The sequence below is a fragment of the Bemisia tabaci genome, chromosome 4 (assembly GCF_918797505.1).
Source record: "Bemisia tabaci chromosome 4, PGI_BMITA_v3".
Taxonomy (NCBI): Eukaryota; Metazoa; Arthropoda; class Insecta; order Hemiptera; family Aleyrodidae; genus Bemisia; species Bemisia tabaci.
The window spans coordinates 51187805-51200957 of NC_092796.1; positions in this window are offsets into that span (position 1 = coordinate 51187805).

The window sequence follows — 13153 nt, forward strand, 5'->3', positions numbered from 1 at the left end:
TGTATGCAATAATAAATAGATAAATAATAAATAATTAAAAAAATTAGATAAATAAAAAATAAATAATTAGCGTATTTATTTATTAGTTTATTTATGTTTTAGTTTATTTATTTATTTTAGCATTCACATTTATAGTTTCCATACTACAGGGAATCAACCCCCGAAAGCCAAAGCTTGTGTGGGTCCATGATTTCCCATCATTTATGATTTTCCTTTCATAATACTAATAATACTAAGATTTAGATAATGGAAGGGCCCAAGACTTTTGTCATTGACTCGTCACGGGTTCCTAAAACCGAAAGAAATCTTGCGAGATTAAAAAGAAAGAAAAAAAGGATTCAAGTATTTATTACTCCCTCTCTGTAAATTGATTTGCGAAAAATAACTTGTGACCCCTGGAGGTAAGGTGGTATTGTGTCATGCGCAGGTGATATCAAGGATGTAAAAAAAATGGGGACAAGCACGGGGGATTTTTTTTTTTTCAAATGATCGGGGTGAGTATGCAGTAGGTAGTGTATGTACCTAATGCAGGTCATTTTTATTTGGACAGAAAGGGAAGAGGAGACAAATAAGTCTGATTTGGGGGAGATCAGTCACCCCAAAACTTTCAAACCCCCCCCCCCCTTTCCCACAAAAAAATAAGGGAAATGGAAACAACTGTTTCCCGTTCGTTCTATGAAGGGGGGGGGGGGGGGGCTTAACTAATACCCTGGTAAAAATTGGCAGTAGAATCTGTGTTCCAAAATACCATAGACCTACAGCCGGCTGTAAGATTTCCAATAGCTTCTATAGCCGGCTACACAATTTCTTAAAGCCTTTTATAGAAGATGGCGATTAAGCAACAGCCAGGCGATAAAGTGTATGCTAAACGTTACTAATTACGGATGCTAGGACTTAGTGAGTTTTGGGACTATTGCTCTCTTTTTGGGCCGTAGTATCTTGATTTATTTTGCGAGGAAAGCTCCGTACTTTTGATGGATGCCTGCCATTCCTGATATATTAGAGCGCCTTCAGTTTCGTATGATACTGTGCAATACCTCTGGTGTGAAATAGTTGCTTCAAGCGCCGTGGCAGGCGGGCAGTCAGCGCGAAACACGCATTGGCGCCTACAAACCTAACAGGGATACTTCACGCATTCCGCAATGCGTGAAGTATCCCTGTTAGGTTTGTAGGCGCCACTGGAAAAGGCTCTCTATTGGCTTTCATCTTTCACTCGCGGCGATTAATCGCCGTGTGTATTCAGGCCTTATGAAAAACACCTCTGCTAGTCCGTCTTCACATTATTGGCGATGCAACCAAAACCAACATCAAAGTTTGAGTTGCATCCAGGGCCGTGGCGTGAACTTTTAGCACAATGAAAAAAAATTCTCGGCGTTTTTACCAAGGTCCGTTGGTACCTTTACCATCTCAGTGTTTTACCAATTATTGGTAATTTTACAAAGACAGACCGGTAAGCTTACCTAAAAACCGGTATTTTTACTGCTTTTTCCAGGTAAGAATACCACTTTTATTGGTAATCAATTCCCGGTAACTTTGCCATTTTATCTCGATAATTTTACCACAGTCGGTAAAAAATATTGGCGTTTTTACCAAGGTCCAGTAAAATTACCGAGAAAGTTCAATAATTTTACCGAGATTTCTCGATAATTACCAATTCCATAAATGGTAATTTTACCAAGAAAAAACTGGGATCAAATAGAACCCTGAATTCTTGGTAATTTTACCCTTTTCTTAGTAAATACACCTACTTTTTTTTCAGTGCACCAGGGGTAAGAATGTTGTCACCCCCAGTATCATAGAGGCGGAGATTTTAAGACACCGCAATCGAGATATGTGATACGCCGTCGATATAGGTCTACAAATGCATCCCAAGAAACGAGAGAGGGAGAGAGAAAAAAGCAGTTATGAAATTGAAAGAAAAATTAGGAAAAAAATCGAGTGTCAACACAGGAGAGACGTAATCGGGCTTCGTTTTTAAACTTTTCTTCCAAATCTGAGCCACACCTCATTGGCAGCATAGAGCGGAGTATTGCGAGTTCACGCCAAGCGCCATCGCATCGCGCCTTCAATTTTGTAGATGCCACTCGGACATCCATCAAGCACGAATAGTTGTATCTCAGCGCCGCACGGTGGATCGAGTCAATGGGCGGGGTCGGTCATCGGGTTCGCGCATCATGCGTCTTGTTTCCTCCTATTGCGGATTGCTTTTTTGTCGCAGATTCCATTTTGGGATATATTTAACCGAATGACAAATTTTTATACGATTCTGACCAACTTTTTCATGACTTTTGGAAACTAGTTCCTTGACAACTTATTTGCGGATCATTTTCCTCGTTACTTACGGTAAATAAAACCATGAGCGGATTTTTGTGCCAGAATTTTGCAAAAATCACATAGTTGACCGTACGGTTGTCATATAGTTCCTTAATTTTCTTAGAATATAGCTGTTCATTAAACTTAATTGATTTTATTTCGCAATTGAGGGACTTGCTGGTTAAGGCGCATTGTATAGTTCCAAATTGCAAAATGTAGTCCAATTATTCGAATCGGAAAATCTAAACCGGCACGATGTTCACGATACTGTAGTTTCCTTGTTTTCTGAGTAAACGTAGCATTTTGTCTTTCCTCCCCCCCTCCCCAAATTCCGTTAGCTATTCAGAACATCAACCAAACCGGGGTGTCTACTTTCGGGACGCCAACCGAAAAAATGCCTTTCCAGACCAGCTTTTTCTTTTACAAATGGTGGTGAATGCATACAAGAGACGCATCAGAGAACTTGTGATTCGGATTTAGCGGCCCAAAAGACCGAAAAAAAGCGATGAAAGCAGCCGTGCACCAGAAATTTCAGCTGGCCTTACCGGAGTTACCGGGCGCCTGGACTAGTCAGGACGGATTAGTGGCGGCGGATGATGAGCAGGCTACGCATACAACACTGCCGCGCTACGAAAAAACGCTATATGAGCCTTTAGACGTTGCCAAATTCCTCTGTTTAGTTACGAAATAACGGTGAAATCTGTGAATTTTCTTCCTCCAATTCTTCGGAGAATTTTAAGCACAATCATAGCTCAATATTTGAAAATAATATTTTCAGGGCCGGGTTAAGAGGGTGGCCACATGGCCCATGGCGGCAAATTAGGGGGCGGCAAACTTTGCATTTTATTTTAAAGTAGGTGTAAAAAAAAATCGGATTCAGAAAAGAAATTACAAACGAGAAAAGCGTCTTTCGGTGACACAAGAGACGGCACCTTTAATTAGTCGAGTTAAGAGCGAAACCAAACACGCAATTTGGCATGGAGCGGCGCGGCGCAGAGAGAAATGATGATGAGGACTTGAGATGAAAAGGAGAAGCCCTCAGCGCGGCGCACGGTGAATCGAGTCAATCAGAGAGGTCGGACAAAAGAATTAATTCTCATGGAAGAAATGAAATAAGAACGGAAATTTTGAAACACCGCAATGGAGATACGTGGTTTCCCACTTCAGTAGGTGCGATACGGACATCCATCAAGTTTGAATAGTTGCATCAAGTCCCCGTTACCGCCGACCAACGCGTCTATCGATCGAATCAACTACAGGCAGTATGAGCAAGGAGTCAAAACGCCTTCAATTTTTCGCACGCAATACGGACATCCGTCGAGGTTGTATAGTTGTATCAAGGCGCCGTAGCGAACGCGTCCCATTGTTTATCGTTCCGGACGAATATAAGTTGAGAGAGGAAAGTCACGATGCCTTCAATTTTAAACATACATATTTTTGGGCAAAATGAGAGACGACGTTTCTCCATTTGCGACGTTGCAGACTTCCTTAGAAAGGAGGGGTATCGTTAAGGGCCTTTTTGGGCCCACCCTGAAATTCCTCAACTCCGCGATTTTTTGGTCATTGAAGGTCTATATTTAGAGAAAGTGTAGAAAAGCAGAAAAGCAGGAAACTTCAGGTGAAATTGCAAACAACATAATCTGAAAAATTGGGAGAAAAATATATAAGTTTACCAGGAAATTCGTGTTTTATAAATGAAAATTTGGCAACGCCTGAAGGTTCATACGGTGTTTCTCCTTTGCACGGCAGAATTTGCCATGGAAGATTCGGATGAACACCGGCTAAAAATAGGCGGATTTTCATCAAGTTCGACACAATTTCATTTCTGTCGATCGTATTAAAAAATTTCCATCGGAAGTTCCAATCTTATTATACTTTTAATTTTAAATCATCATAATTTGTTCAGCTTGAACTAAAACTCAACTTAAAACAGTGCCCAAAAATAGGGCAAAAATTCCAAATCTGTGGTGAGCGCCATCAGGCATTCCTAGGATCGGGCAACCGATCTTCTCGTTTATCAGGAATCTAGTGGTTGAATTGAAATTATTTTTTTTTTCTTTATTCAAAATATAGAGAACTACAAATTATTAACTCTATTTGCTATAACTAAAAATTAAAATAAGACCAAAATTTAGTTCGGATCTTTCGATAAGAATTCCTTGCAGGAGTCTGAACTTTGATAAATATTTTGTATTTAAGTAGAAACTACCGAGAGAACTGAGCACGAGGATACTTTTGGTTCATAGATTGATTACCTAATTACTGAGATACGAAAAAATGATTTAATCCGCTGAATTACATGTGTTGAAATAGGAAATCAAGTTCAGCGAATATTGTATAACACAATGTCTAAAAGGTAGTAGCACTGAATATATTGGCATGTAGGGTGTAGCCAAGTGCTAGAGATAATATTACAATTTTATAAAAAAAAACACTTACATAAACTTTGACTGAGGTTTTTCGAAGGGCGAGCGCTTCATCGTCAGGGTCACAAAGTATAATGTCTCAGGTAAATAGTAAAATCAGGCATTTTGTCAAATGCCTAGGCAAATAGTCAAATAAATTAACTTAGATTGAAAGGAGGGGTATCGTTAAGGGCCTTTTTCGCTCTGCTTCGTTTACTGCATTTTGCAATTTGGAACTATAAATTTTGGCTTTTATGAAAAAACACTCATATGCATTGGGAAACTAATGGCACATACATTGTTTTTAAACTGAGCTAGAATTTATAGTTCCAAATTGCAAAATGTAGTCCATTTGTTATTCTGGGAGATTTCTTTGATAATTATGAAGAAGCAATCTTTTTACAACACTGTAATTGCGATGGTTCCTTTTTCCAAAATTCGACCCACTTAGAGACTTTCTCTGGACTTTGCCACCCGCCCCCTCTCTCTCTCTTTGTAGTTCAGTATTTTTTTGCTTTTTCACTGTAACGGATGTGTTTCCGAAATAATTTATTTCCGTGTTCTTTTTCCTGTTTACGATCCCCCCCTCTCCCATTGTTTTGCAGCCCGGAGGTTTCTTGACCGGACCGCCAAAGAAACAAAACAGGGGATTTCCATGTCCTGATTACAGTGACGCGTAAGGTCCATCATCCATCTCAGTGAAACAAAGGACCCCGCCTGGCCGCATCCGAAAGTGATGGAATGCACCCCTTCCTGAAATCCCGCAAAGCTCGGATTTTCCGCCATTGGAAAACAAGGAAGAAGTTTCTGGAATACATCCTAATTGCGAGAGGGGTCAGCCAGGGGGGGGGGGGGGATTGTTTGTGGTGGCTTCAGGCCAGCAGTTTACGAGATTATAAAAGGGCAAACCCAACCCTAAATTTCAGTCAGTTTGGTTTCAGCAAGCGAAGTAATTTCATGGGTGAGCAGGTCAGTGGGTCAGTCAGTCGGTCAGTCGGTAGTGTTGTGTGGTGTTGTGTTGTGTTGTAGTGGTCGCTTACACTACAGGTTCTAATCCGTGAGTACACTGTGTATAATAGCTTATTCTTAACTTCTACTGCAAGAAAATTTATAGTTTAAAATTTATATGCTCTACAATTCAAAAATTTATTTTTTAATTTTTTAATTTCAAATTTTTTATATTGTAAATTTTAGATTTCAATTTTTACTTTATAAATTTTAAAATTTTTGGTTTTCAATTTTATTTTTATCTTAATGCTACATATCATTTTTCCAATTTATTCATACTCAATAGGTCAATAATACATATATATTATTACTACCGCAACTATATACTTACTACTACTTATACTATACTTACTTACTTACTTACTTACTTACTTACTTACTGTACTTACTATACTTATTTACCTACCATACTACTCACTATATGCCTACTACTACAATATTTATAGTATATATACACTATTGATCTATTGAGTCTGAAAAAATGGAAGAAATGATGTAAAACATTAACATAAAAATCAAATTGAAAAATAAAAATTATAAAATTTAAAAAGTAAAAATTTTAATTCTAAAATGTAAAAGTTAAAATTTTTGAAATCAAAAACTTTTAATTTTAAAAATCTAAAATAAAGTTCCTAAACTGTAAAGACTGTTAACTGTTAAACTTTTTTCTTAAGCCAGATTTTTTCCCCTCCTCAAAAGCTTCACGTCAGCTTTTCTTTCTCATTTGTATGTATCTTTTCTGAATTGACGAGAGATGCGGTTAGATAATTTTCAGCATTTTAATCACAAGGAAAATTGATTGACTGCGTTTTTATTACTCTCTCGAATAAGACACTAGTTTTGCTCTCTGTGTTTTACTTTCATTTATTTTTTTATCAGATGAATATGAAACGAACACAGTAAAAATTGTTGGAGGGTATGATCGAAAAATGAAAACGTGAATCGATCGACAAATTATTAAAAAACCAGTGTCGACTCGATCGACATGAATCAATCGAAAAATGAAAACGTGAATCGATCGACATGAATCAATCGACACCGATTCGATCGACAGTTAATTTAAAAACACCCGTATCGATTCGATCGACATGAATGGATCGAAAAATAAAAACGTGAATCGATCGACACCGATTCAATCGACAACCGTGAATCGATCGACAAACCCGTGAATCGATCGACAAAGCCGTGAGTCGATCGACAAACCCGTGAGTCAATCGAATTTTGTCGATCGAATCAATGTCGATCGATTCACGTTTTTATTTTTCGATCCATTCATGTCGATCGAATCGACACGGGTGTTTTTAAATTAACTGTCGATCGAATCGGTGTGGATCGATTCATGTCGATCGATTCACGTTTTCATTTTTCGATCGATTCACGTTTTCATTTTTCGATCGATTCATGTTGATCGAGTCGACACCGGTTTTTTAATAATTTGTCGATCGAATCGGTGACGATGACATCGTGTCGATCGATTCCATACCCTCCAAAATTGTTTCACCTTGTTTTATTTAGTGTTTTTTCTTGTATACTTTAAACTATTTTTCCTCTATTTGCATAGTTTCAGACCAGTAGGAAAAACAGTTTTTCAAACTGTTCAGCTTAGTTTCCGTTTTATATTCCGTAAACCTCAAACTACCTAATTTTCTTTTGTTTATCTTTTTTTTCAGATCGGCAAGAAACGAAGCGCTCACAGCGGAAGCTGTTCTACTCGCATTTGATCATTGAATTTCACATTAATAATATTTAGTGTTGCAAATATTAACATAGATTTTCGCATGATTAAGCAGGAAACACTGAGTCGTTTCTAATTACTTATCACTTTTTTATCATTTATAATCACTTTAAAATGACTTTTATTAGTAGCTCACATCGTCGCCTACCTGACATAAGGGCGTAGCTACACTTTGCAATGAACCCTGTCTTCCACACAATTCAATGCTTTTCCGGGCTCATCTCAATCTGTAGTTACGCCCTTCTGTCAGCCAAGCGACGACATAACAAATAGCGAAAGAAAAGATAAAAGTAGAAATTAGCTACATTACATTCCGAATAAATAATTAATTTTGTATTAGAATAAGAGATGGGTATCAGCTTCATACATACATACATAAAGTCGCTTTGATAGCACCGCCTCGCGCTCTGCGACGCCCAATCGCCGACGCAATTGGTATCAGCTTCATCAAATTGATTTTACATGAACAAAAAGCCCGAAGGATCATCATATTAAAAACAACAGAAAAGGGGATAGTATTCAAACAAACAAAAATATTTATCAAATTTCTTTATATAAAAAAACAACTTCTATTTAAAATAAATCTTCCACTAAACTTTTTATTTTCAAGTTAGGTTAAGCTCCAACTAATCTTTCTTTTTTTTATTCTTAGTTTGTTTCAGGTCTGCAAAAAACGAAGAAAATGCTCCGCATGATGAGCCATTGAAGACGGAAGTAGTGCCCTCCAAACTGTGTACCTATTTGTTCTATCGTATCCATAACTTAAATGCCCTCAGTTGCTGAAAGAGATAAAAAGTATTTGCAATTCCTATAAGTTATGCATAGTTCTCGTGTGATACCTACTATCGAACAATACCGCATTCAACTGAAAGTAATTGGACTGATGTAGAAAGGAATTATCATTTTCGGTTTATTGTAGCATAGACATAAATGCCATGAATTTTTCTAAATGAGCCAGAAATGTTAGTTTCTTTTTGCGTTATACAGTTCAGTTACTCTACAGCTGAATGCAAACTTGAAATTATAGTGCTGCGTCCACACAATTTTGCTGGGAAAACAAGGCCAAAAAGTTCGAAAAAATAGAAATCAAAAGTTCTTTTAGGCCTCGTTTCCCTCACAAAATAGTGTGGACCCAGCACTATTTTCCCACCTTTCTGCAATTAACGCTGCATGATATAGTCCAAAAGCATCACGGAACTGCATTTTAAATTTGAAAAAGTAATACCTAAACTTTGATATCTGAATTTTGGCATGGTGCCTTGACTAAAATTTTGACAAGAGATAAATGGACAAATGGATCATGGACCTATGCACGCTAAAAGGAAGTATGTTGCATGCAAATAGTTCCCTTTAGCATTTATAAGTCCAGCGTAATAATCAGTGGCGTGGCGTGAATTGCGATATATCGATTGTTATGCCATTTAAACCTATGGTAAAGAATCTATTATTAAGGTGTCCGCTGGGAACACCCTGTTTATCGATCATTTTCCATAGGTTTAAATGACATAAAAATCGATATATCGCAATTCACGCCATGCCACTAATGATCATAGAACAGAACTTTTAACTACGTGGATGAGGGATTAGATAGAAATGTAGAAGCCAGTTTTGTCACCTGTTGCTAATCATACTAATAATTCATGATTTGCCTTGTTTGTTTCAGATGCGGCTGAAGATTCGGGCTTGGGGGGAGGGATCGCTGAGGGGGGAGGTTCCCAGGGAAGGGGGGTTCGTAGGGTTGGGAAGTATCGCGGAACTAGGATTCCCAGGGGGGAGAGTCCCGGGGAGAGGGGGGTCCGCGGGGTTGGGTGCGGCATCGCGGGGTAGGGTTTCCTAAGGGGGGTTCCCGGGGAGAGGGGGGATGTCCGTGGGGTTTAAGTAGGATCGCGGAGTAGGGTTTCCAAGGGGGGAGGGGCCGCGGAGTAGAATCACGGGGGGAGGAGTAGGATTTTTTTTTTTTTTTTTCCCGCGACTGGCTTGCTGAGATCCTCCGGGGCGTTACGTCCCGGGGTCCGCCGTCGCCGGCAGGGGCGCCCGCCGGGACCCCGTGGGTCCGTTGGGCGTCCCTGCCCCCGACCCCCCGCGAGGGGGGTCTTTGCCCCCCCGCAAGGGGGGGCTTTTTCCCCCCTCGCGGGGGGTCGGGGGTGGGGGCGCCCAGCGGACCCTTATGGGGTCCCGGCGGGCGCCCCTGCCGGCGACGGCGGCTCCGGGGCGTTACGCCCCGGAGGATCTCAGCAAGCCACGAGTGGAAAAAAAAAAAAAAAAAAAGGGAGGAGGTGGGAAAGGAACCTGGGGGCCGGAGGGGCCTGAAGCCGGGGTTGGGGGAGGCCGTCATCGTAACGGGATCGTCGTACCGGGATCATCGTACCAGGATCATCGTACCGGGATCGTCGATTTTTTTTTTTTTTTTTTTTTTTTTTTTTTTTTTTTTTTTCTGTTTCAGGTGCAGCTGCCGTTCCCGCAACCGAAGGTAAGATACCGTTTAATTTCTCCTCATTTGTAAATAAGGGTTATAATCGTTAAGCAGTTTTAGCGGGCACTACTTCCGTCTTCCGAGCAGAGCTGCTTTTTAGCAGAATCAAAAATGGCATGGAGCAGAGGAAGCATGGAGCTGCGTCAGCATTGGTAAGTACTTTATTTTTTTCCTCCCCCCCCCCCCCCCGTGGATTAGGGCTCATGGCGATACCACGTTAAAAAAAGCGCGCCTAAAGCTCTACCTCCAGGAGCAGTACCGTATCATTTACCTGATCGGACTATCCTAAGGTGGTGTGGAAACGAGCTTTTCAAAAATTGTTTCCCCGTTCCTTTTACGATTTGTGCTTTATACTGCCGTGCTGAGGAAAAACGCCGTATGAATATTCGAGAGGTGCCAAATGTCCTCCGATAAAACGTTTAGTAAAGAAGAAAGTTATGAATATTTTTCCTTGACATTTTCAGGAACTTTAGGTGAAATTGCGAACAAAATTATCTGAAAATTTGGGAGAAAAATATTTAAACATTTTCCCAAAAATTCGTGATATCGCGGAGGAAATTTGGCAACGCCTGAGGGTTTATACGGCGTTCTTCCTTAGCACGGCAGTATAGCTTCTGGCTGACGTCAAAACCTGAGAATCTTTTTATTGAACCATACGAAACTGAAATTTTCAGGTGAGAGCAACACGAAGCTGAAGAAGTGTGAATTTTCTTTTTTACACGGAGAGCAGAAATTAAATACCTGGTAACTGCCATCAGGTGCCTATAATGGGGCATCAGTTTCTAATAGACCAAATTTAGAGAAAATTTCCTGATGGAAATCCAATGAAAACGGGACACTTTACGCTGAGGAGCAACATGCATATTTTAGCAATAACCTGATGACGCTCGCCAGGTTTTGAATTTCTACTCGTCATGTATGATAGGCCAAGGTGATGTCATAAGTCTGTGTGGTATACTGCCGTGCAAAAGAAGAACGCCGTATGAACATCCGAGAGTTGCCAAATTTCCTTCGATATAAGGTTTATTTTTGAGGAAAGTTATGAACATTTTTCTTTGAGATTTTCTGGAGCTTTAGGTTAAATTGGGAACAAAATTATTTGAAAAATTGGAAGAAAAATATTCATACTTCTACTAGGAAATTCGTGTTTTATCAAAGGAAATGTGGCAACGCTTGAAGGTTCATACGGCGTTTCTCTATAGCACGGCAGTGTAGGGTCTACGGTTTGTAACCATTGTGTTACACAGCACCGCACCGTTCCGAGTCTATCACAAGGGGACTTTAACGCAGGAGTAGAAAAGTAGAAAAGTACGATGCCCATTGATGGTAAGCCAAGGTGACGTTTAAATGCTGCAGCACGAAGTTTACTTTCACAGTGGAGGGAAAGTTATTTTTCTTGAATTTCTGCATTATTTCATCTAACTACAGGCATCAACTACAGGCAGTATGAGCAGGGAGTCAAAACGCCTTCAATTTTTTGCACGCAACACGGACATCCGTCGAGGTTCTATAGTTGTATCAAGGCGACGTAGCGAACGCGTCCCATTGTTTATCGTTCCGGACGAATATAAGTTGAGAGAGGAAAGTCATGATGCCTTCAATTTTATACATACATATTTTTGGGCAAAATGAGAGATGACGTATCTCCATTTGCGACGTTGCAGACTTCCGTAGAAATTTTATTTTTCTTTCGAGAAGCTGGTCAACATAAAACTTAAATTCTCCATGATTGTTCGTATTCGATAGCAGAGGACTTGGTTCAAAATTTAACATCGTAAATTTGGAAAGAATCTCATGGAAGAGATAAAATAAGAGCGGAAATTTTGAAACACCGCAATGGAGATACGTGGTTTCCCACTTCAGTAGGTGGGATACGGACATCCATCAAGTTTGAATAGATGCATCAAGTCTCCGTCACCGCCGACCAACGCGTCTATCGATCGAATCAACTACAGGCAGTATGAGCAGGGAGTCAAAACGCCTTCAATTTTTTGCACGCAATACGGACATCCGTCGAGGTTCTATAGTTGTATCAAGGCGCCGTAGCGAACGCGTTCCATTGTTTATCGTTACAGACGAATATAAGTTGAGAGAGGAAAGTCATGATGCCTTCAATTTTAAACATACATATTTGTGGGCAAAATGAGAGACGACGTTTCTCCATTTGCGACGTTGCAGACTTCCTTAGAAATTTTAATTTTATTTCGAGAAGCTGTCCAACATAAAACTTAAATTCTCCATGATTTTTCGTATTCGATAGCAGAAGATTTGGTTCAAAATTTAAAGTCGTAAATGGAAAGTTTAAACGCTTATAACTCTATTCATACAAAAATTTTATGTTCTGCAAGTGGTTCAATTGGTTTTCTCGTGAAATTTTCTTCCAGTACCTGTGAACTTCCCTTGAACTTTAAAATGTGACGAAATAAACATCAATATTTGTAGTTTTTGCAAAAAATTCCCTGCTCGACCTCTCCAATTGACTCAATCCTTTGTGCGGTGGTTGCATTTTGCAATTTAGACCTATAAATTCTGGCTCATCCGAATAAACACTTATGTGCATAGGGAAACTAATGGCACATACGTTGTTTTTAATCCGGCCTGGCATTTATAGTTCCTAATTGCAAAGTGTAGTCCAAATAATCCTCGCGGCGGAATAAAGATGACGGTGATAATAAATGTGAACTGGTCTTTTGATTTTACGAGGAGAAGAATAACAATTTTTCGAAGACCTTCGAGCATTTAGATACAAATGCACCCACCGCCTCCCTGTAGAGTACCTATATTGAGAGAGTATGGCCACTGGTGTTACCACCTCTGATTGGCTCAGCCATCTTAGGCTGAATGGAGCCCTTAGGACCCAAAAATGGCGGACGCCATAAATTAATGTAATGCAAAATGACTCAAAATGTAGTTTTCTTTGCTTATCGTAACGAGAAATTTACTCAAATGCACTATTGCAACTTCTTTACATATTATTAAGGCTAATCGTGTGCAATTTTTGAGAAAAATTATCTTGGATGTTGTAAGGTTGGCAGCAAGTGCGGTTGGTGATAACCGTCAAAAGTTGGCAATGATCCCCCTCCCATCCTCAAAAATCAAAACAAAGCACCGTCATTTTTGGGTCCTAAGCCTCTCCATGGGGCCCAATGGCCATTCTCTCTCAATATAGGTACTCTACTTCCCTGTAAAGGAGTGACATAAGAAAGTAAAAAATCTATC